Raw genomic sequence first — 25,454 nt, forward strand, 5'->3', positions numbered from 1 at the left:
CCAGAGGTGCACATGGGAACAACAATCAATAAAGAGAAGCTCATGGAACATTTTGACTTAGCTTTGAGAAATTGCCATTAGGTCAATGTATTTTGTGGTGGTTTTACAACCAATAATTCCTCTTATAATGGCACTTTCTAATCACTGGGTGAAAATACCCACACTTGCAATAATGGGGCTCCATCGGTATCTTAAGGATTTTTCCAGAACTTTAACAACTTCTTTTCTTTTTGACATTTTTCCATAATGTTATGAAAACTACTTCTAATGTTTCAGACTAAAGGGATAAAACACTTGCCATTACGATATCAGCTGCAAAAGAATTAGCCACTGTTAACCCATATTTCATTTTCTGTATTTTTTATTTTGAATGTCTATACATTTCAACTACATATATGAGGAATGGAGTTGCATTCATTGTTATAATTCCTCATGACTTTGAATGGTGCCTTTCTCTGGGGTTCAAAACCTTGAACACATATAATTTTTACAAGTTTCCTATCTCACTGATAAATAAAACAGGTTACACAATCTTATTTTAAAGTAGAAGAAAATAACAAAGAGTTTTCAAAAAAGAGCTACTGTGGGAATTTATAAGCATTTAAACTGTAAGTTTATTATTACGAAAACCTGTTTTGTCTGTGAGTCGGCAGGTAAAGCTCTAGGAAGTCCCTTAGGAAGAATAAGATGCTACTGGGATCCCAAATGGGAATATGGACAATTGCATTTGATATTTTAAGCATAACAATATGAAAGAGCTCCTAGATGCTTTATCAAGTAAATGTGACCCTTAGAAGTTCATTCATGAGCTACAGTAGGTGTGAAAAAAGGCCTATAAGTAACATGGGCACATTGAATGCAAGAGTTGCAGATAAACTCTGAAATAGTACTGTGTGTTGTATCCTCATTATGTCTACTTATATATCTCTCCATTGTCAAGTGCTCAGAAATTATCTCTCGAGATGAGGTCTATGTATATATGGTTTTATATGAACTCCACTGAAATTTTGTTTTAGGTTAAGATATTTTTGTTTTTAAAGGCTTTAAAATGCTTTTCCTTCTTTTATGTTTATTTATTTATTTATTTTTCATTATTATTTGGCCATACCACTTGGCATGTGGGATATTAGTTCCCTCACCAGGGTTGGAACCCATCTCCCCTGCAGTGAAGCAGGGAGTTCTAACCACTGGACCACCAGGGAATCTTAGCTAAGATTTTTTTAATGGAATTTCAATCATCTGACTATTTCATACACACAATAGAATATGTGTAAATCATAAGACATGGTAATAAAATTATTATTGTCTTCCCAATCCAGGGATCAAACCTGGGTCTCCTGCCTTGCCGGTAGATTCTCTACCGTGTAAGCCACCAAGGAACCCTAATTACTAGCACATCTACTACTCAACTGAAGACTACAGAAATTACTAATGTTGTTGTTACTACTAAGGTACTCTTCCCCACACCTACACCATCTTGGAGGTAAATACTATCTTAGACTTTGTTTTTTCAGGATTCCAAGCTTTATCAAAAATTGTATCTTACATGTATCTCACATGTATATGTAAATATTGTATAGTTTTCTAATTTGTTTTCTTCAGATCCCATTATGATATTAATATTCATGAGATGTGAAGTTGCTCAGTCATGTATGACTCTTTGCCATCCCATTGAGTGTAGCCTACCAGGCTCCTCTGTCCTTGCAATTTTCCAGGCAAGAGTACTGGAGTGGGTTGCCATTTCCTTCAGGGGATCTTCCCGACCCAGGGATCCAACCAGGTCTCCCACATTGCAGACAGACACTTTACCTCTGAGTCACCAGGGGAGCCCATACATGTATATGTATATATAATATAGTTTTCTGACTTGTTTTTTCAGACCCCATTATGATATTAATATTGCTATTGCAGAAAGACAGAATATATTTAGTTTCATTGCTTTGCAACAATCCATTGTTTGAAAATACTGCCTGCATGTGTGCTAAGTCGCTTCGGTCCTGTCCTACACTTTGCAACCCTATTCACTCTATCAGATACTTTAAGGGTTCTCAATTTTTATTATCACAAACACTGCTGCAAAGGTGATTCCTGTATGGTTCTCTGGGTCCACAGAGGCAACAAAGTCTCCACGTTGTATCCCTGGGAGTGGAATTGGGTATATACCTGAGTCGTGCAGACTTTAAATGATAAGAAAGTAATGTCAAATTATTTTACATGAGGTTGTACCTATATGCTCTCTCCAGCTGATGACCCACTTTGCCACCTGGGATATGGGGTACTGAGATAACCTATATTGAACTCTCTTTGGAATTATTTCACTTTAACACTTTACTCAGACCCTAGGCTTAAAAGAAAAAAATAAAACTTCACTGTGCTCCATCCTGTAATAAGTGAGCTGAAGGAGGAGGCGTTGTAGAGAAAGGATATACCGCTGGCCCACGAATAATCCAGCCTATTACAAAGAAGGCAAGGCCCCTTGATTGCCAGATGTTTGAGCACACCTCAAGATCCCTTACTCAGCAGCATTGGCTGGAATGACCAAGCTGAAGTCTTTCTAAGAAGCAAATGGGTACCCAAGAGAGTGGTCATGGGCCTCTTACCTCCTCTTCTTTTTCAAGTAAGACTAGACTGCTAATGTGGAACAAAAGGTACCCATCAAAATCTTAACTGTCCTACCTCATATGTACCCTGCTTAAAGATGCTCAGAACCAAATAGTAAATGTATCCATGTATCTAACTTTATTTTTGTAAGCTTACTTGTAGAACTGCATCCTCTCAAGCCAAGAGGCTTATGTTTAGTCCAGTCAAAACTTAATAGGACAGAGCTGATACCTTGATTGAAATTGAATTCATTTATGCTTGTGTGAAACATGGAAAATAGCAACCAGTAATAAATTTTCCTGTCCTTAACTGAATGAAAATAGGTTTTTGTAATTGAATTTCTTTGATATTTCTCACATTTGCATCCTGGGGAAAGGGGAAAGATTTATTACAGGCTTGATATGAATTGCCCATCTGTAAAAAAACATTTTAATAACAGGGGTTGCTACAATGACTGGAAAGGATGCAGAGATAAGAATGGATCTGTCAGCCTTCCTTTATGATGACTTTGATTAAGAAAAAGATTTAATAATATTTTTATATTAAGATGGCATTGGTGAAGGTAAAAAAAAGAAATAAAAACAAACAAATGGTATCTAATCAAACTTATATGCTTTAGCCTAGCAAAGGAAACCAACAACTAAATGAAAAAATAATCTACAGAATGGGAGAAAAGATTTGCAAATGATACTACCAATAAAGACTGAATTTCCAAAATATACAAACAGCTCATACAGCTCGGTATCAAAAAGCAAACAATCTAATAAAAAAATTAGCAGAAGACCTAAACAGACATTTTTTCAAAGAAGACATACAGATGACCAACAGGCACAAGAAAAGATATTCAACACTGTTAATTATTATAGAAATGCAAATCAAAATTACAATAAGGCATCACTTCACACTGGTCAGAATGGCCCTCACCAAAAAATCTACCAACAATAATGCTGGAGAGGATGTGGAAAAAAGGAAACCCTCCTACACTGTTGGTAGGAATGTCAACTGATGCAGCCACTGTGGAGAACAGTATTTCTGACATAATGTAATGTTCTCAGTGGCTCAGTTGTGTCCAGCTCTTTGCCATCCCATGGGACTATAGCCCGCCAAGCTCCTCTATCCATGGAATTTCCAGGCAAAAATACTGGACTGGGTTGCTGTTTCTTTCTCCGGGGATCTTCCCAACCCGGGGATGGAACCCAAGTCACTTCCATCTCCTGCAGTGACAGGTGAATTGTTCACCACTGTGTCACCTGGGGAGCCCCCGGAGAACAGCACAGAGGTTCCTCAAAAAACTAAAAATAGAGCTACCATATTATCTAGCAACCCCACTCCTGGGCATGTACCCAGAAAAGATGAAAACTCTAATTCAAAAAGCTTCAGGTACCCCAATGTTCATAGTAGAACTATTTATAATAGCCAAGATGTGGAAACAACTTAAGTGTCCATTGACAGATGGTTGGATAAAAATGTGAGAGATATATACAAATATAATGGAATATTACTTGGCCTATAAAGAATGAAAAATGCCATTTGCAGTGACATAGATGGACCTAGAGATCATCATACTAAGTGAAATAAGTCAGAAAGAGAAAGACAGATATCATATGATATCATTTATATGTGGAATCTAAAATATGATACAAATGAACTTAGTTACAAAACAAAAACAGACTTACTGACATAGAAAACAAACTTATGCTTGCCAAAGGGGAAGAGGGGGAGGAATAAATTAAGAGTTTTGGATTAACAGATTCAGACTAATATATGTGAAACAGATGAACAAGGATCTACTGTATAGCACAGAGAACTATATTCTATATCTTACAATAACCTATAATGGAAAAGTATATATGCATGCATGTTAAGTTGCTTCAGTGGTGTCTGACTCTTTGTGACCCCATGGATTGTAGCCCTGCAGGGTCCTCTGTCCATAGGATTCTCCAGACAAGAATACTGAAGTGGGTTGCTATGCCCTTCTCTAGGATAAGTATACACACACACACACACACACACACACACACACACAGAACTGAATCACTTTGCTGGATACCTGAAACTATACAACATGGTAAATCAACTATATTTCAACTAAAAAAATGTTACTCGTGGAAATTTAAAGAAATTTAGACATATCTATGGGAATGGGGTGAACTTTGGACCAAAAAGTCTGAATCATCGGATTTAGTGGATTTCCTAACATGGATAGAATCCAGAGATTCCCTATCCCTTTGAATACCTATCAGAAGATTTCATATGAGCTTGAGGACTGAAGTTTTCAGTTGTAACTATAACCCTCATGACTATTTAGCAGGAGTATTTGCCGTCTCATTTTCTCATAATGCTTGTACATGGCAGACACTCAATACACATTTGTGGAAATAATAAATGAGTATAGGCAACCACGTCACCCTTATTCTGCTACTACCATGATCTATGATGGCAAGTTAAAGGAAAATACAGTTAGAAAGTGTCTGACAATATTTTATACACAGTCTATTCTGGGGTTTCACAAATCAGACTTACATAAATCTAACAATGGTAAAAACAACAAAAATAACGGTAGGCATTTATTTAGTGCCTGTGAGTGTTCTAGATACTGGGTTAAACAGTTCATATGCAGTCTTTATAACTGGCTTACCATATAAAGCTCATTATTTACATTTTATGGATGAGTAAACTGAGACTTGAGAAGAAAATGACGGAGACAGGTATGAAATCCAGATTAATTCACTGTGCTGCACTGCCCCCCATGAAAAATACCTGAAAAACCATTTCTAGTGTCATATTCATAACTTAATTTTAAAGGTAATTTTTGAAAAATAAAAGATATGCTTTTGGTTCAGAGCAAAGACTATTTCACACATCTTATAGATTACATGGAGCTTCCAAAAGTGAAGGGGGTCATTCTGAAATGAATAGACATTAGAGATAAACATTAAGTTGCATTTATTGTCAGAATACATAGAAAAACTCAAGACTACGTAGAGGACTTGGGAAACTTAGACTCCTCACACTATGGCCGTGGACTGGCAGAAACCACACTGCCTGTATAAACCATCTCTGAAATATGTTTATTTTGTCTATTGTCTGCCACCCCCCATTTGGGTCCATCCTTCTATCTGGGACCCCAAAATGGCAAAGTAAAGGACAGATACAGGGTAATTCTACACTGCAGCAAAATTTAGCTTGCTATCTTGAAAGTAGTCCTACTATTTTGGGATTTTAGAGTAAACAAAATTCAGACAGCAGACCAGAGGGGCCATTTACAAGTTATAAAATTGCCTGGGTGAGATAAGGCAACTCATAAATGATTCAGTGAAGTGCACAGGATAAATCTTACTTCTCATACACACAAATTCAAGGAAGATTCTGTGATGTTCTTAGCCGCTGATAATGTAAGAGAGGAACACACGTCACATTAAGAATCTGACATGGCATTAGAGTGCTATAAAATGTTCAATTAAACATGGCAACTGCAGGACAAATGGTACCCAGGATACAGTTCTTTGTTTGCCTTTAAGAACTTTAATGTGTCTTATTTATTGAGGGCAAAGAACATAAGGATGGTAAAGTGACAGACTCTAACCCATCTGAAGATATTTGTGTTAGTGTCAAGACAAATAATAAATGGGGCTGCCTCGGGATGTTAGCCTTTTCAAAAGATGGACAGAGTTGCGTTTGGTGGATTGTACCTTATGGAATTAGAGCCGACTTAAGGAAAACTGTTCCAGCATCTGTCTTCTTTCAAGCAGATTGCCAACAGGGAAAAGTGCTGGGGAGGAGGGGACGGGAAAACGGGAGAAGAGCGAGAGTGGTGGGTGGGGGAGGAGAGAAGCAAGCAGGGACAGCTTGCATGTTTTAAACCCTCAAGATAAGCTGTCGCTTAGAACCTTGACAGCTCCAGAACTTGACACACGCATGCGCTCTCTGGGGGACCTTTCTGGCTGCTCTGCGGGCAGATCACGGCCACTGAGCTGTGACGCCCCGGCACTTGCCTGACCTGACATAATGGGCAGCTATTTACTGCAAACAAGGTAGATGGAAGAACATAGGCTTAAATGATGCTCTGGTGTAAGCAGGAATCCACTGGGATCCCTTGCAAGCCAGTCAATCTTCTGTTTTGTTTTGCTTTTTTTTTAACCTTCTCCTCCCTCATCTTCTAGGTTGGGACTATTTATTTCTTTCCCTCAGGACCAAACCACAGATGCCTGACTCTGAGCAATGCTCCCCTTCCATCCAGCCCCCTCTTCCTCCCACTCAAGATCAATAGAGTGGGTTAAAGAAGCAATTGCATGACAATAAATAAAAAAGAAAACTAAGTTTGGATACTTCCAACCTACTGGTTTCTGGGTTTTTTTTTTTTTTTTATCTATTACTAAGGAAAAAAAAAAAGAAAAAAAAACAGCCCCAGGAGGGCTCTTGGTTAGGCTGTCAGATCGCTTCAATGAGAAACCCAATCAAACTTGATTTGTGAAGAGTGTCAAAAGCGGTAGTGAATCATGCAAGCTGAAGCCTCCTCATGCGTGTTTCTGAAGCTTGTGAATGTTTATTTCTGCTGCATCTAGGAACACACAGCTGCACTCTATATTTTCTGATCAAGGGGAACAGTCAAAATGGGAAGACTTGGGAAGTGAACATGCGTGAATGCACAACCGGCCATTGTGTTAGCTTCTATCTCCCGTTGCAGTAGAAGAAATTATCTAAAAAGTCTTTCTTCCATAGCATCTTGCTTTTCAAAGAGCCAAAAGGATTTTATTTCTCTTATTGAATTTATTTCCTGTTAAGTGAGGTAAGACAGGCAGGTATATAGAAAGAAATCATAGGTTCAGTGATGTTGGGTTTACTTGTCAAGGTCATGGTGTCAGTAGCACAATGGTGTCCATGTTTTCCAGCTTTCAAAACTGTTTGTTTCTCCCAGGAACTTAAGAAAGAGAAGACAAATCCTTTTCTTGAATTTTATAAAGATTTAAGTGGCACAGATAGGTTGAAGAAGCCTTAGTTTGGTTTGAGCCCCCCGAGACACAATGTATTCCCTCTGTCTGTGAATTTCTTTACATAATATAAGAAGCTCAAACCAAGAGGCTCCGTTCCCTGGATCTCTGTCAGGAATGGAAGCCAGATTCCTATCGGAAACCAAGTCTTGTTTTTTTCTTGTAAGTAAACCCTATGTTAGGTAAAGAAGAGAGAGACATTCTATAATTTTATTATCAGATTATAATATCTGTGTTGAACCTTTATACTCTGTGTTAAGTATAAGGCCATACTCGGTTTTCAAACAATTTCACAAACCAGAAAAGTCATCTTATAATTCTGCTAACTCTGCTGATTCATTCTTTTATATACTTTTACAAAACTTTCCTGTCACCTGATAATTATTTATGATAAAGTGGAACAACAGTGAAACACATACTTGAAATCTACAGACAACCTCTACCTTTAATTCGGTTGATCCTTTCCAATTCACCTTTCCCCAGAACTATTTACTGGCAGGGAAATTACTCTGCCATCGTGTAATCTACTGTTACTTCTCCTATGGGCATCAGTGCAGGCCAGAGGCAGGGGATCGAACATGTTTTTCTTTCCTTTTCTTTCTTTTGAAAGTTTCTCTGTATCTGATTTCTTTCTGCGACCTTCAGCTGAGCTCTTGGAAGGCTGACCCTGGTTTTGCATGTTATGAGTACAATGGTCAATTCTGTTTCTTTTTTTTCAGGCTGCCAAAAGTGATCTCATGTTCTGGGCTACTTTCATATTTTCAAATAAATTATTTCCAAGACTCTTATTCTCATATCTGCTCTGAGAAACTTCACTCTTGGCTGTGAGTGTGTTCTGTCAGTGGGCTGAGCAGAGTACATTTTCACAGCTACAGTTTCACCCTGGAGAAATGGAATAAAGGAGACAGCGTTTGGGCTCCTTTATAGGAAAGGAAATAGGGATTTTGTTATACCCACCCATAACTGAAACTCCTTAAAACAATTATGTTTTAAATCACAATGATAACTCAAGTGAGGAACACTGCATGTGTGACATAAAAATGTACATTTTCTTCTCTTCTGACAAAAAAGACCGTCATTCCTCAACCTTGCCATGAGAACAATATTTGGTACTTAGGTGGCAACAGCTGGTAGATGAAGCTCAAACCAAGAGGCTCCTGGGTATACGTGGCATTGCCTTTATAACATCTGTGCAATATGTGTATGAATTATTTCATAGAGTATATACACTGAAATAGGAAATAAGAAAGATTTGGAAGTAGAATTTGGGGTTCACAATGCTCTCTGATGTGCCGTGATGTGTCTCATGTGTTATTGGCCTCCCCGCGCTCACCATCTCACATTCAAATATATCGTTACAAATATAGCTGATATTTTTTTCAATCTGTTGTGAAGCAGGTTTCCTTATCCCAGGCATTGCTGGTGTTTTAAATTTTTTTTCTTATTATTGACTTATAAGAATTCTTTATTTTTATTTTTTAATGTTAGTTTTTTGTTTTAGCTGCAGTGGGTCTTTGTTGTGGCAGTGGGCTTCTCGTTGTGGTGCACAGGCGTCTCACTGCCGTGGCTTCTCGTTGCAGAGCATGGGTTCTAGAGTTGCGGCGCACAGTCTCTCTACATGTGGCACTCTGCCTTAGTTGCCCCACAGCAAATGGGGTCTAAGCTCCCTGACCAGGGATCAAACCCATGTCCCCTGCATTGGAAGGCGAATTCTTAACCACTGGACCACCAAAGAAGTCCTACATTCTTGGTATTTTAAACTAGGTAATTCTTCATTGTGGAAGGCCATTCCTGTGCCCTGGAGGGTTATTTAGCAGCATATTTGGCTTCTACTTACTATTGCCACTCCAATCCCTCCTAAGATATGCCTGTCAAAAATAATTGATATTGCCAAATATCCCCTAGGGGGCAACACTGTCCTCAACTGGGAAACACTGAGGTATAGTAATATATGACATGTATTTAAGATCCTGTCTTCCCAGTAGTTTGGCATCCTGAGTCACAGTTACAAAGAAATTCTGAAGGCACTATGTAAGCCAAGGAGGTGGGCCACTCAGGTCTCTCTTCTAGAGGGAATCGTCTGGAAGGAGTCAGCTGCCAGAGCAGTCAGGCTGAGGCCATGCTTTCCTCTTAGCTAATGATTCAACACAATGGGAGCACCAGAGCTGGGCCATTTCCACCCAAAATGGAACCTCTCAGATACTCAATATTCATTCCAGCTCCCTATGGCCTGGTTGAAGCTTCCTCAGAGTTGCACTGTAATCTGAGGCTCTTTATACCTAACCCTCCATCCTTCACCTCTCATTTCCCAGATGTCGTGACCTAGAGATTTCACAGCCTATACCTGCATCTTGTTCCCGCTGTATTTTACAGGCATTTGACCAATAAATGTCTCACTTTTCTACTTGGGTCCTGGATCTGCTTCCTGGATTACCTGACCTGACGCAGTCACTATCACATATGTGCAATCCTGTCTTTATTGCTGTTCCTCAAACATTCCGAAATGGCATCTACAGTCGCACCTTCACAAAAGTGGTTTCTTTCTTTGTGAAATGTCCCGTTCACTGTTCTCTGGATAGCTGGTTCCACCATTCAGGTCTTAGATTAAATGCTACATCCTTGGGGAAGCCTTTTCAGACATGCAAACTCCAGGCAGTGTTCAAAAATGTGCACTTTGATGTTCTTCATAGAATTTTTGGTTGATTTTTTGGTATATATGTTATCCTGCTTTAGAATTAGCTCTTTATGGACAGGGACCAACATGCTCAACACTGCATTTCTGGTGTCTACAACAAGGTGGAAAAGGGGAGGAAACTAGATTCCAAAGCTCTGGCTCTTAGCCGTCTTCACCTACAAAATTTGTTATGACATGATGATTTCAAACAGGTTGGTTCTCCCTGGCTTAGAGGAGATTCCTAGCTTGTTTCTTTGTCAAAGATGTAGATTTGGTGGTAAATGAATCATAAACATACTGTGTATCTAAACTGTTTCACAGCCCTGGACAAAAGGGATGTGTAAAACAATTCCTTCTAGAACGTACAAGGGAATTAAGAAGTTATGCAGCAAGACCCCAATGAAACAAGTGGGCAATTTCAGCCACAGTGCTGGAAGGAGGGGAGGTGGAGAGGATGTTTGAAGGACAGAGTGTGTGTCAAGTAAAGAACTGATCCCTAATGGGTAGAGAGCCTTAGTCCAAAAATATGTATTGTTAAAAGCTATATGGTACATATATACAGTGGAATCTCAACCATAAAAATGGAATGAAATTGGGTCATTTGTAGAGATGTGGATGGACCTAGAGAGATTCATACAGAGTGAAGTAAGTCAGAAAAAGACAAACAAATGTCATGTATTAATGCTTATATGTGGAATCTAGAAAAATGGTATAGATGATCTTATTTGCAAAGCAGAAATGGAGACACAGATGTAGAGAACAGATGTATGGACACCAAAGGAGGAAAGGGGGGTTAGGCTAAATTGGGAGATTGGCCTTGACGTATACACACTAGTGATACTATGTGTAAAACAGGTAACTAATGAGAACCTACAGTATAGCACAGGGAACCTGCTTGGTGCTCTGGGGACAAAAATGAGAAGGAAGTCCAAACAAGAGGGGATACGTGTATACGTAGAGCTGATTCACCTCATTGTACAGCAGAAACTAACACAATCTTGTAAAGCAACTATACCCCAATAAAAATTAATTTAAAAAAAGCTATGTCGGAACCAGTAAGCTGATTGCTTTTGGCACAGGCAGCATCCAGGGGCAGGCCTATCTGTAGAACCTGAGAGGAGTCACACTTCTGATTTTTCTCCCCATTTATGGATTAGCATGATTTTTTATAGCAGCAGTGAGAAGTCATGGCTAGTTGGATAAAGACCTTCTAATAGAGTCTGAACTTTGATTAATTACAAATAGAGAAGCATATAATTTTTGGTTAAAAAGAAGTGACCATTTTGATGTGACTTAATGGGAATCAGCGCATCATAGGCAGGACTGAGACAGAGAAGAGGATGGCAGATGATTTGTATGAAAGCTAGAGACAGAAAGGGACTCCCAGCATTGCCCAATAGCCAGACCTGAAGGAAGCTGGAATTATATATCTATTATCTCTTCGTGACCCCATAAACTGTAGACCGCCAGGCTCCTCTGTCCATAGGATTTCCCAGGCAAGAATACTGGAGTGGGTTGCCATTTCCTCCTCCAGGAGATCTTCCCAACCCAGGGATTGAACCCATGTCTCATGTGTCATTCTGCATTGGCAGGTGGATTCTTTACCTCTGAGTCACCTGGCCATTCCAGGCAGAGGGAAAACACATGTAAAGGTGTGAAAAGAGAATGAGAGCATAATGTGGGTAGTGGATAGTGATGAGACAGGCCTTCCCTACAGTTGGTGGCTTCAGGAGAACACCCTAGTGGAGTGTAAGATAGTGTGTGTGTGTGTGTGTGTGTGTGTGTGTGTGTGTGCATGTGCAGGAAAACGATGGAAACTTGACCAATCATATATAAAACTATGTGGTTATTTTGCCAAAGGTGTACTGCAAATTTAATCTCTGTTGATGTTCATTTCTGATAATTGAGCCTTCTTCTGAAATGTCTTATCAAGGGGATTTGTGAAGTGTCAGTTCTGTGCTCTTGGTTGGAGGTTACACAGGATAGGCCAGCTCAGCATGCTCTCTCTCCAGGGTAGACATGGTTCCTTGTGCCAGAAGCATCTCTACCATGAGGATTAAATTCATGTTCAGTTTTCTTCCAGTATCTAATTGCACATCATGGACACAGTGATGCCTTTATGTTTGCTTTTCTGTAGGAACTCAGGTGAAAGTGGAGAAGGGGCTGCTGGTGCTACTGAACAGCTTCTCTACGAGGTCCTTGGACCATTTACTATGGCTCCTTTTCCGTCACTGCTGTTTCCATGGCCAAGGTGCCAACAACCAGTGATGGCCAAGGCTTGTTCTTCTGCCTATGGAGCCTCACTAGCAAGACTGTCACAGCAAATTTTTTTTTAATCACCTTTACATCATTTTTAAAAAGTGTTTTGTTCTCTAATAATATTAAGGACACAATCCAAGATGGTTCCACGTTTCTGCAGTATAATCCCACCAGTCAAGCAAATTCCCTCATGGCCAAATCATCTGAATCTTTTTCCAAGTTGAAGTTGGTGCAGGGAGTCAATGCTGTCCAATAACAAGGATTCATTTCACTCCAGACATAAACAGGAAGAGCCGATACATGACTATCCAGGCTTCTCATAGCCAGAGAGCCCACCCAGCTCCTCTCATCCTGTTTACTTGCTCAGTCTCTTACTATAGTGGGAGTTATGAAGAATCTGTGCAAGAAGCACTCACCAGACTTTTGCCATTATTTTGATAACCTATTACCACTAGCCTGAGATCACAAAAATAAAAATAGCAAAAGGTTAATAAAGAGGTAAGTTTGGTGGAGGAGGACAGCATAGCTGCAGGGTATCTGGATTTAAAAGCGATTTGTCCCAGGCTGGCATAACCCTGTCTAACCTACCTGGAGCTCACCTTCTATCATGCTCCCTGTGGCATGAGTCCCTCTTACTATGTATGAATGACTGACTTGTTCTTTCCTCTCTGCCCTTCGTGTGTCAGCATTTCAGCTTTTCAAATCCCAGCTCAGTCATTACTTCTTTAGTGAAGTTTTCTCTGAACTTTTAGTTATAAACCTCTCAGTCCCATCTGCCTCTCATAACAGAGCCCTTACCGTATTTCACATTTATTTGGGTTTATCACCTGACTACTGCCTATCTCTCATGTTAGACTGAATAATCCAGGAGGGCAGAGATGCCATTTTTTCCCTCAGTGTTACATCTCCAGTGTCAGCAACATAGCAGGTGCTCAATAAGTATGTATTGAATGTATGACTGAATGAAGGATTTTCTCCGAGAAAGAGCATGAGACCCTCCTGTTACTAGACCTTCTAGAAACTTCTCCAGTATACATGCCATGACTATCTACTGATGCCTGGAAAATAGCACAGGCAGCTAAATATATTCTGGAAAATTGAGTCTATCTGCTCAGGATGTATTGTGTAAATTCTTCTGGGATAAGGTATATAAAATGCTTTCTTGAAATATTTGTGGGACAAAATCAAGTCTGGGCTTTCATCGTCCTTGAACTGTGCTTTCAGCAACTGATTTTTCCCTGGAAGCTACAGATAATGGACATTTTCCTTCAATCCTTACCCCAGCCATCCCTCTAAATTTCCTAATATTGAATGATGCAATTCAAAATTTAAATGCCAAACAATAGAAATTCTGGAGAGCACTTGATGAATGAACTTCATAAATTAATGAAATTAAACATTTTTTTAAATTAAAGGAGCTTTCTTAGTATGATTGAAAACACATTTGCACTGTGAATTTAGGATAAGCTCAAACAACTCAAGGTGATTTACACATTAGAATTGATGCTTTTGAATTGTGGTGCTGAGGAGAATCTTGAGAGTCCTTTGGAATCACCAACATGAGTCTGAGCAAGTTCCGGGAGACAGTGAAGGACATGGAAACCAGGCTTGCTGCAGTCCATGGGGTGGCAAAGAGTTGGACACGACTTAGTGACTGAACAACAAAATGAGTGTTCTTTTTGTTGAACACTCAAGATGCCAAAGCACAACTATGGGTACCTCAAATGACCACAGATTATAGTCCTGCAATTGTCAGCAGACTTCTGCAGACAAAAAAAAAAAGACACTTTCCTCTGTATCCTCCCCTTTCAAGTCTTCAAGGTCTCCTTTGAGTAGCTCTTAACTGTAAGTAGTCAAAGTCATTTTACTATGTGGCTAAGCCGTGTGGCTTCCTCTAATGCATCATTGCCGCTGTCACTGACTCAGAAATGTGTATCCCCAAATCTCTAGCTCTCCTAGCCTGAATCACCCTAGTCCCAGGGTGCTTTGGGACCTGTAGGGTTCTCTCAGTCTTTTATCCTGGCACTTAAGCAGTTAGGACTTTAAGAAACTGTTAGAATCATTTTTAGCTCTGAGCAAATGATTAAAAATCTGGGATGGACTCTCTTCAAAGACCACAGGTCTAGGGGTGTAGATTGGAATTTCAAAGCTAAGAGCTTGTCTTTGAATAAACGCCCACCCCCAATGTAGCGTTGGCACCCTTACATAGCCAACCAGTGCCCTCCCCATCAGGAGCATGTGGTGGGTAAACTGCTGCCTTATTTCTTCTTTTGTTCTCTCTGTCTGCTCTCCCCTCCTTGTACAAACAAGTGCTTATGCTAATAGCAAGATACAGCCCAACCTTAAAAAAAAAGGGGTGTAGTGATCAGTATCCATCATCTTTCCAAGTGCCTTGTCACTACATCAATTAATACAATTGAGCAAAAAATGTCACGGGCCGCGTGGAAAAACCTTTTCACAGCCTTTCAGGGGGAAGTTTACTAGCAGCTTTTTTCCCTTGCATTAGCTCCTGTCATCTACAAAACAACAGAACCCAGTGGTGTCAATTATATTTGATTGACTGAGTAAAGCACACACACAAATAAGCGAAAACAATGGACACAAAAATCTATAGATGACTCCCCTTGTCAGAGAGGATGCTTGTCTTCTCCATTTTCATGCAGCACGGTGTCCTGCTGCTCCTGGCTTAAATGTTTCCTTCAGCCCCCAAACTATCACCAATTAAGTTAGCAGGGTCTTCAAAGGTGTCAAACGACTCCCTAGGCAATCGGCTCTAACTGCTGTTCAATAAATGAGGTCTAATTTATCAGTTTAACTTCACTTCTAAAAACCTAATGCTTCACAGTACTGGGCGCTATTTACCTAGACCAAGGCTCAGCCAGAGCCGGCAGCAGGCTAAAGTTATGGCCCATCTCATAACGACCGCACATTATATGGGGTGTCTATTTTTTTCCCCCCATTTCCCAATTTCAGTGTGGACTTTCCACCTCTGGACTTTTTTTGCACGTATCACCTTGCACACACACAAAATTCCCCTGAGTCAACATCAAACCCAAGTCTGGACTATCTTTGGTGCCGACAGTTAATAATGGAGGAGGAGAAGCAGAACCGTTCTCTCTTTTTTTACGTTCTGCCTTTGTGTTGTCACTGTGTAGAGACTCACATTTTTAAAAACTCCAGGAGGTTAACTTTGGCAGCAGAACAGGAAATGAATGTATGGGCTCGTGTTTCTAAGTAAATTAAACAGGTACAGATTTGGCACAAGGGCTGTTGAAGTAGAAAGTCTTATGAATAAATGGGCCAGAAATTTTAATTAACAGCCTATGAGTGAAAATCATTCAAAGCCAGTGATGAGACCAAGAAAGCAGTAACTTAATGCTCAAACATACTAACCACATTAGAACTGCTCACATTTATCTCAATATCAAATAAAGACAATGAGCAAGATAGATTAAGAATATTTCTTGATGGGTTTGGACATGGACTTGGAGACTGAATGGGTATATATAGCCTTGTAAAATATGAATTTATTTGTAAAATAAGGATATATATGTATATATGTTAAAGTTGGGCTGAGGTTAATGGGCAATACCATGTTTTATATTAAGAAAGTGTACATGACTGTGGAGATATTTGCATTTTAACAGGAACACATGATATTTGCAAATACTCCTAAATTTGCAGCTCTATCTCAGGCAAGGGATAACTGGAATTTGGATAAAAATCACATTTTCTAAGTAAATTTACGTCATTCTGGAGACTCAACATTTTTCCATAATCCTAAAATATTTCTTAAAGACACACTGCACTTGATGTGTAACTAGGGGCAATATTTCATTATTAATATGCTTTCTCTGGTGCCTCTGTGAGCACATTAACTTTGCCCTAATCCACCTGAGGAATCCAATTGCCAAGAGGAAAATTAAGATTTGGCCACAGAAAGAAAGCCTGTAGAAATAATATATTCTTTAGCTCCAGACATGCACAGTAGATTTTTATAGTAGGAAGAATAACCATATAAACAAAGCTTAGAATGGCATTTTAGTGATTGCTTTGTTTCTTCTTTTAGCATATCAAAAAACCAGAAGGACCCAGCTCACAGTGCTCTGTGGTGGTGTAGACATCCCATGATCTTATGGTGGTGTAGACATCCCATGATCTTCTGGTGGCACACACAGAAACAAGAAAATGTTTCTTTCTCTCTCTCTCCAGCTGCCCTCACTTTCCAACTTCAGTCCCAAACTGGGTAGAACTCTGATTGTTCCAACCTGTTAAGACTCCCATCACAGCCTACCACCTCCAGTTCCTCGTGTTCTTATCATCAAGATCATATACTGTGGGGCTTGGTTACTTTCCATTTGCTGTATGTGTGGTAATCCCTTAGCTTGTTGACTTATCCATATCAGGGATATTTCATTTTATAGAAAAGTACAGACTATGGAGTCAAACACAAGTGTCTTTGAATCCATACTCTGCCACGTGTTAGCTGTGAAACATTGAATGTTGGCTTGTGTGTGTGTGTGTGAGTCACTCAGTCATGTCCGACTCTTTGCGACTCCATGGACTGTTGCCCACCAGTCTCTTTTGTCCATGGAATTCTCCAGGCGAGAATACTAGACTAGGTTGCATTCCCTTCCCCCCGGGGATCTTCCTGACCCAGGGATTGAACCTGGGTCTCCGGCATTGCAGACATATTCTTTACCATCTGAGCTACCAGGAAAGCCCTGAACATTGCTTGCTTACCCAGAAATGGGTATAATACTATCCCATAGAATGGTTTTGAGCAAAGAATTAATTTATGTAATCGGCTTAACCCAGGAAATGATACTCTTTGCTGCTTAGAAATATCTGATGACTTCTCCTTCACCCACAGGAAGGAAGTCCCAAAACATTAACCTGGATGGTCTAGCCCCTGCCTACCGCTTCAGCGCCATCTGCTGCCTCACCTCACAAAACTAAACTCCAAGCTAGACTTTAAAATTGTAATCAATATCTTTCATAAAACATGAGTAAAGGTAAAGTAGGTTTGTTGAGAGGTTAATTAGACTGAAATCTTGCATTCTATCTATGCAAGTAGTCACTACAGTTATCCCACCCTGTAAAGCCTTATACTGTGTGTCTGCATGCTGGTATATACCAAGGTCTAACTTTTAACATCTCACAGTTAATTAAGAATGAGCAAGGAGAGGAGGGATAAATCAGGAGATAGGGATTAGCAGATACACATTAGTATATAGAAAACAGATAAACAACAAGGACCTACTTTACAGTCCAGGGAACTATATTCAATATCTTCTAATAACCTATAATGGAAAAGACTCTGAAAAAAAGAAATGTATATAACTGAATCACTTTGCTGAACACCTAACACAACAGTGTGGATCAACTATACTTCCAAAACAGCTTTTTTTTTTTTTTTTTAAACAATGAGTCAAGTGTATCCTTTCTTAAAATGCAAGAGTGATCTAAGGAAGGGTTAGCAAAATATGAAATCTATTATATGTGTGTGTTTGATCCAGTGTATAGTAACATTATCTTTGTACAATAACAGTGGTACATACAATTATTTTTTATTTTATGACAAATTTCTGAAATACTTTGTGTTGTCATTTTGAAAAAATAAACAAAACTGAATTCCAAGCATACTGAACTTCCCACAGATTTCTGAATGTGACAAGCTGTGTCAGGCTTCTATTCCTCTGCTGTTCTAATCCCTCTGCCTGGAAGATTCACTGAGGATTGTCTTTATGAAAAGGCAGCTTCCCCAAGACAGAACTGAGCCTCCTCCTTGAAAGCATTCCTGTAGCCCATGAATCCTTCACAAAACTTGATCACATTCCTGTTGTTTACATGCCATGCTCATGTAGGTCATAAACTCTTTGAGGGGAGGGGCTAACTTGTTGCTCAGCCACTAAGTCTTTTCTGAATCTTTGCAACCCCATGGACTGCAGCATGCCAGGCTTCCCTGTCCTTCACCATCTCCTGGGGTTTGCTCAAACTCATGACCATTGAGTTGGTTATGCCATCCAACCATCCTCTTTCATCCCCTTCTCCTTCTGCCCTCAGTCTTTCCCAGAATCAGGGTCTTTTCCAATGAGTTGGTTCTTCATATCAGGCTTGAAGAACCTGATTGGAGTTTTGACTTCAGCAGGGACAGTGTCTTACTTATCTTTATATATTGAGTACATAATATCTGGCACATAGGAAGCTTTTAATAAATGCTGAGTAAAAAAATAGTTATTTTCCATAGAGCAAACAGTATATACTAAGTTCTTAGTTAATATTTGATTGACAGTCTATTTCTTTTTTTTCCATTTATTTTTATTAGACAGTCTATTTCTATTAGACTTGAAACTGAGCTGACAATGTAATTAAGAGATGTAATTAGACAACTTTTAACACCTCAAATTTCGATTTCCTATTTTTGGCCAAGCTGCATGGCTTGTGGGATCTTAGTTTCTGCACCAAGGATTGAACCTGGACCCTCTGCAGTGGAAACATCTAGTCTTAACCATTGGACCACCAAAGGATTCCCTCAGATGCTTACTATTTACCCACTATTAGTATTTCAAGGGCTTCCCTGGTGGCTCAGATGGGAAAGAATCTGCCTAAAATATGAGAGACCGGGGTTCTATCCCTGGATCAGGAAGATCCTCTGGAGAAGGGAATAGCAACCCACTCCACTATTCTTGCCTGGAGAATCCCATGGACAGAGGAGTCCGCCAGGTTATAGTCCCTGGGGTCGCAAAGAGTCAGACATGACTGAGCAACTAACATTACATTACATTATCTGTATTTCAAGTACTTCAAGGATGTGACCTTCACTCCTCCATTGATTAAGTAGTACTATTTGAGTAAATTCTTGCCAGAAACTGTTAATAAAATCTGTTATTCATCTGAAATTTTGACTTTGTGTCAACATTAATAACTTTTGGTGCTGCAGTTCTCCATATCCTGTATATATGAATAAACTGACTACTGATTAGCACTGGACTATGAGCTGTAAAGTGCAATTTTCATGCCTGCCTTGAATGACTTGAGAGTATGTCTTTTATTTCATAAAAGGGAGAGTGGCTAACAGATGGAATTTTAAACAAATAACTGTGCTTAGAATGTTCCACACATTTAACAGCATGTTCCTGCTGCAAGGCCAGTGAGGCCCAGCTATAAATGATCCTGTTGGAGACAGTTTGGAGGGGGTCCATGTTGGCATGAGGAATGTTTGCAGGCAGGCAGCAGGGCCCAAAGCAACAGCTCAGCTTTAAGGTCAAGCTTCCATCCTTTCTGGATGGAAGAATTGGGGCAGTACTTGATCCTGAAGGGACTGAGGGCTGTATAGATTTTCAGGCAGAGATACTAGTCCAGAAGGACACGACAAGGTCTGACTTCTAAGAATCAACTTGGAGGCCATCAAAAATAGAGAAAGAGAGCAGCACTTTCCAGTCTGTAATGCACATATGAATACTGTGGGCTCTTGTTAAAATGCAGTAATGGGTGGAGCCTGAGGTGTTACCAATAATGCAGGTGATGCCAACGCTCCTTTGAGGAGTAAGGAAAGAGATGCTTCAGGTTGGGGAAACCTGATTTTTTAATTTACTTTAATTCATAAGGCAAATCAGACAGTCAGAGGAAACCTGCTAAGAATCCTCAGAAAAACAGACTCGTGCCAATTCTAGACTTGCTCCAGGTCCTGTAATCTTTTTCTGATGGCAAGAGTAGGTGTCAGTGGAAGAGAGAATTTGCTGTAGGTACTTTCTGGTTGTTTTTTGTTGTTATTGTTGTTGTTGTAGATTGTACTATAGGTGGAACTTTACAAAGATACAGATTCTCCTGGACCAGGAATCAGAATGTATACGGGAGAATATTCATATATAGTTCTATCTATAACTGATCATCAGCTAGATTGTGCCCATGAAGCCCCATCTGAGTGAGACAGTTGGAGCTGGCTCTTTGTCTTGGTCTCTGTGTGGGGGCAAGAGAGTGAAGGGGAGGTTGCTGGTGGTGTTCCGATCCTGTACTTTTGTTTTATGTACACTGCCACTTAATGCCTGTAGAATAATTATTAACACTTGGTTTTCATTGGGTTTTAAGAATTAGTATGTCCTGTTTTAGTTTCGTTTAGCCCTGGTGTGAGTGTGTGTGTGCATGCACGTGCATGCGTGTGCCTGCTATAACTTCACCCATGCTCAATTTCAAGTCCTGGCAAAAGGATACCAGAAACTTCTGATTTATAGCTTCAGTGAGCATTCTGAAAACTTAGAACTTACCTCACCAGGACTCTTAAAGAAGAAACCACTGACCCAAAGAAGTCCTAGGCAAATGCATGAAGTTTTTTGCTTGTTTCTTAGATGCTGTTTACTCCCATTTAGTCCAGAGACTGATTTCCTGGGTCATAATTGAGACCTGATTGAATAAAGAAAACACACCCATTACTCTGAGGGAGCAGGTTATGTGAATTAGGATAAGTTGGGATCCAGGAGGCATTTTCTCTGGAGTTCTTCTTATGAAGCTATTACTCAATTTTTCACATTAAAAGACATCCCCTAGACAGAATCAGCAGAGACAGGATAAGACGAAGAAAAATGACACCGCAGTCCTCGAAGAAAACAAAACCCAATTCCAAATGCTGCCCATCAGCTCAAGCCATTCATCTTCTCTGAACTTTCATGTCATCTTGTTTTATTTCAATCGAAAAGCCACCGAGCAGGGATATACCTTTTGAATGATCTGGAGAACACCGTAGATCCAATTGCTGTTCAGTGATTCTAAGCTTGGCAACTCTAAATAAAACTGAAGGGAAAGGAAGTTCCAAAAGGGACTGGCAAATGAGGAGAAATTTCACCAGATGCTTATTGAAGCAAATAGAAACAGTAGAAAAAGAAGTTGAATTACTAGAAGATATTTATATTTTTATTTAAAAATGTGATATGTTTCAGAGACTACATTTTAGTGCTTCAGGTGAAAACTATTAAAAAACAAACATTATGTGTAAAATGCACATTTATCAGTTAAATAAGTTGAAGAGAACCTCTCCTCAGTGTCCTCATCTTTCACATGAGAACTGTAAGGGTGGTTTCAAGATTTAAGAAAGGTATATATAGCACTTAGGGCTTCCCTGCTGGCTCAGACAGTAAAGAATCCACCTGCAATGCAGGAGACCTGGGTTCAGTCCCTGGGTTGGGAAGATCTCCTGGAGGAGGGCATGGCAATCCACTCCAATATTCTTGCCTGGAGAATCCCACGGACAGAATAGCCTGGAGGGCTACAGTCCGTGGGGCTGCAAAGAGTCGGACACATCTAAGCACATATAGCACTTAGCATGGTACCTGGTTCAGAATTAGGGTTCAGTTATTGTTAGCTATTATCAAAGGTATTAAAAAGGATTGCCTCAGTGCACAAAGAGAGGCAATGAACAGAAGATTAAACTGTGAACCTTCTCAGTATTATAATGTATAGGTGTGTGTGTGCCTACTCGTGTCCGACTCTGAGACCCTTTGGACTGTAGCCCATCAGGTTCCACTGTCCATGGGATTTTTCAGGTGAAAGTACCGGAGTGGATTGCCATTGCCTCCTCCAGGTGATCTTTCCAACTCAAGGATTAAACCTGTGTCTCCTGCATTGCAGGCAGATTTTTTTTTACTTTTGAGCCATCAGGAAAACCCATTATGAAGTATAACTATGCAAAATTAGATCTATTTTTAGGACCTAAGGAGCTAAGTTGTAAATCTGCAGGCAACTGTTCATTCTTAACTCATATTTTGAACACGTGTTATTTCATAAAGTTTCTACTCAAAATGCACTATGTCTACCTAATGTAACACCTTTTGAGTGAAAGAGATTAGCAAACTAAGACTAGATATATAGTGAGATAAAAGCAAGGAAAGAAGTTATCTTAAGAGGATTATTGAGAAAGGGCATCTTACTCAAATATTTCTTAGAGCAGTAAAGTCTTGACAGGAAGAAAACTTACAGGCTGAAGAATCAGCATGTGGAAAATGCAGAAGCAAGAAATGCATCATGCATTCCAAGAAGCAAAATAACTGAGCATGGCAAAGGAAAGGCTGCATGTGGGATAACACTGGGGGACTAGGGAGGAGTGGGATTCCTCAACCAAGTCAAGGTACTCGATGCCTTTAAATCACAAAAATGACACCTTCAGATTTGCATTTTAGTAAGATCACTCTTGCGGCTGTAGGCGGAATGGTTGGTGCTGTCAATTCCTGGTGAAAGTGAAAGCGTGAGTTATGTCCGACTCTCTGTGACCCCATGAGTTCACCAGGCTCCTCTGTCCATGGGATTCTCCAGGCAAGAATACTGGAATGGGTAGCCATTCCCTTCTCCAGGGTAGCTTCCCAACCCAGGGATAGAATCTGGATCTCCTGTATTGCAGATAGATTCTTTACCGTCTGAGCCACCAGGGAAGCCTTCAATCCCTGATATGCACCCAAGAATTGTGTATCTGTGAACTGCCATGCATTTGTCTTTTAACACAAAATAATCAGAAACAAAGGTTTCCAAGTTGACTCTCCAGCAGTATATCCAATGACATCCAGATAATCTATCTGAATTCATCTGTAGACAAATATGTCTGGGTGGGGTTTGAGGAAATTTTTACCTGATATAGCCTCTATTCTCTGAGAACCAGGCATCAAGTTCATTTATTAAGACTGAAACTGGTAGAGTTTGGGTCCTTGTTTCATGGTTAAAAATCTGACAAGCTCACTGAGTTAATCACAACAGGAAAGTGTGCTATTATCTGTGGTCACACAGGATTACTGAAGATTTCAGGGACCATGACATCAGATTTATTCTTCAGTCCTCTGAAGGCAGCTTGAACCTTAAAGCTTTTAGGCGCACCCTGGGGGTTTCCCAACCTCAAGTATTAATTACATGACTCTGAAAATGCAAAGTGGCCAAGGAACCTATTCTTCACTTCAGGATTAAGTTGAATCATATGAAACCGCTGATTTTGACAGATTTCAAACTTCAAAACTGGCAGTTTTACTTGATTCAACCTAGTAAGGTTTTACATATATTGAGAAAGCCTCAGATATTTTGAAAACCAAATTTAGAGGCATATTCACACCAAGAGATACTGCAGACAATCTCCTCAGCCAGAAAAAGTGGGGGTTTCTGCATTTTCATTGCTCTCTTTCTCATTCTGAGACTGTTGAAGTTGTTTCTACTGAAAAAGATCATCTCCCTGACCAAACTCTAATCAGGCTCCTCTGAGCTCTTTTTCAATGAGGCCTTGATTTCGGTCTTTCATGTTCATTTCTGCATTGTCCATTTTTAGCAAGAATCCTGCTAAATTAATTTAAGTCGAATCTCATCCCTCATATGGGATGCCCAGGTGGCTCAGTGGTAGAAAGTCCACCTGTCAATGCAGAAGACATGGGTTCAATCCCTGGGTCAGGAAGATCCCCTGGAGAAGGAAATGGCAACCCACTCCAGTATTCTTGGCTGGGAAATCCCATGGACAGAAGAGCCTGGTGGGTTATAGTTCATGGGGTCGCAAAAGAGCTGGACACAGTTTAGTGGCCAAACACCACCACCAACCCTCCCTATGTGGCCACCTTGGATCTCTGGGTTCCTCTTCTCCCTCTTCCATCATCATTCCCAGGTGATGTCTGACCACCCTGGCCTACCTTCAGCAAGAATCCTGTGAGGTCAATTTAGCCAGAATTCTTCCTCCCACCTGATGTTTCCTCTGAGCAATTTTCCATCCACAGACTCCCATTCTGCTCCTTGCCTAAAAATCCCCACTTGTCCTTGTATGTAGAGTGGAGCCCAGTCTCTATCCTGCTACAAGACCCCACTGCAGTGGTCCCTACATCTACCTTAACAGCCCCCTGAGAAAGTCAGCCTTACCGTCCTTTAACAAGCGTCACGGATACTATAGCTGCTTCATGTGGATGTCTGGCAGAAAGCAATTATTCTTCAATTAAAAATAAATACATTCTTAAAAAAGGGTCATGAATACTTTTTCTTTAACTCTGTGAACTGTGAGGAAGGGCAACTCAGCCCCGTCAGAAGCTGAGGCTCTCAGTGTTAATCATGGACTCCGGGTTAAGAGAGGGGTGGGCGTGCAGTCCTGAGCATGCGCCTGTTATCGCGAGACCTTGAGTGCTGCTTGTTAGGCATCCCACTCCGTGTACAGTCAGGCTCAAAGTGGTCCCCTGGGCAGAGTGTGTGTTGAGAGGCCTTCTGGGGATTTCTCACCCTCCAGTCTCCACAGGCGGGTGAGCTGGGGGGCTGTGGGCAGGCTGGGCTGTGTCCTGCAGGCTCCAGAGCTCTCGCCGAGGCCCCCCTCAGGTTCTACCCTGGCCTGGAGGCAGCAGCAAACCTCTTCCCATCCCTGCCTCAGCAACCAGATGGCAGTGGTGGTTTCCGTGGGACACAGTCCTAGGGACCTGGCCACTGTTTGGCTAAAGAGCCTAAAGAGCCTGAGGGCCGGCTGAGTCCTGGGTGCCTGGCTCCTTCAGTGATGATGGCTGGGCAGGCTCTGGGGCCCTGGCTCAAGGGAGCTGCCAGCTGAGACCTGCCTCCTCAACCACTGAGTGAATACTCCTGGGCAGGGTAACCAGCCTATGCAGGGTCCCCTCCTCTTAGCCAGGATCTAGACCTTGGAGGGAGAAAGTCGAGCCTTGGGACCTTGCCCTTTCTTGTCAGAACAGAGAATTATATTTGTTTTGGTGGAGATTTACAGGAACATCATGACCTGACCTTAAGAACAAAGGATCTGACACAAGAAGGTTTTTTTGGAACAGCTAACCACGCCCTCCCTCATCTTTCCTAGAAAAGGACTTTGCTGAAAGTTTTCAGGGAGTTTGGAGTTTTTAAAGCATTAGCCACCACCTGTCCCCTTGTAAAGCCCTGCAGTACACATTTCTCTGCTTCAGACTCCAAAGTTTTGGTATTGTTCGGCC

The sequence above is a fragment of the Cervus elaphus genome, chromosome 9 (assembly GCF_910594005.1).
Source record: "Cervus elaphus chromosome 9, mCerEla1.1, whole genome shotgun sequence".
Classification (NCBI taxonomy): domain Eukaryota; kingdom Metazoa; phylum Chordata; class Mammalia; order Artiodactyla; family Cervidae; genus Cervus; species Cervus elaphus.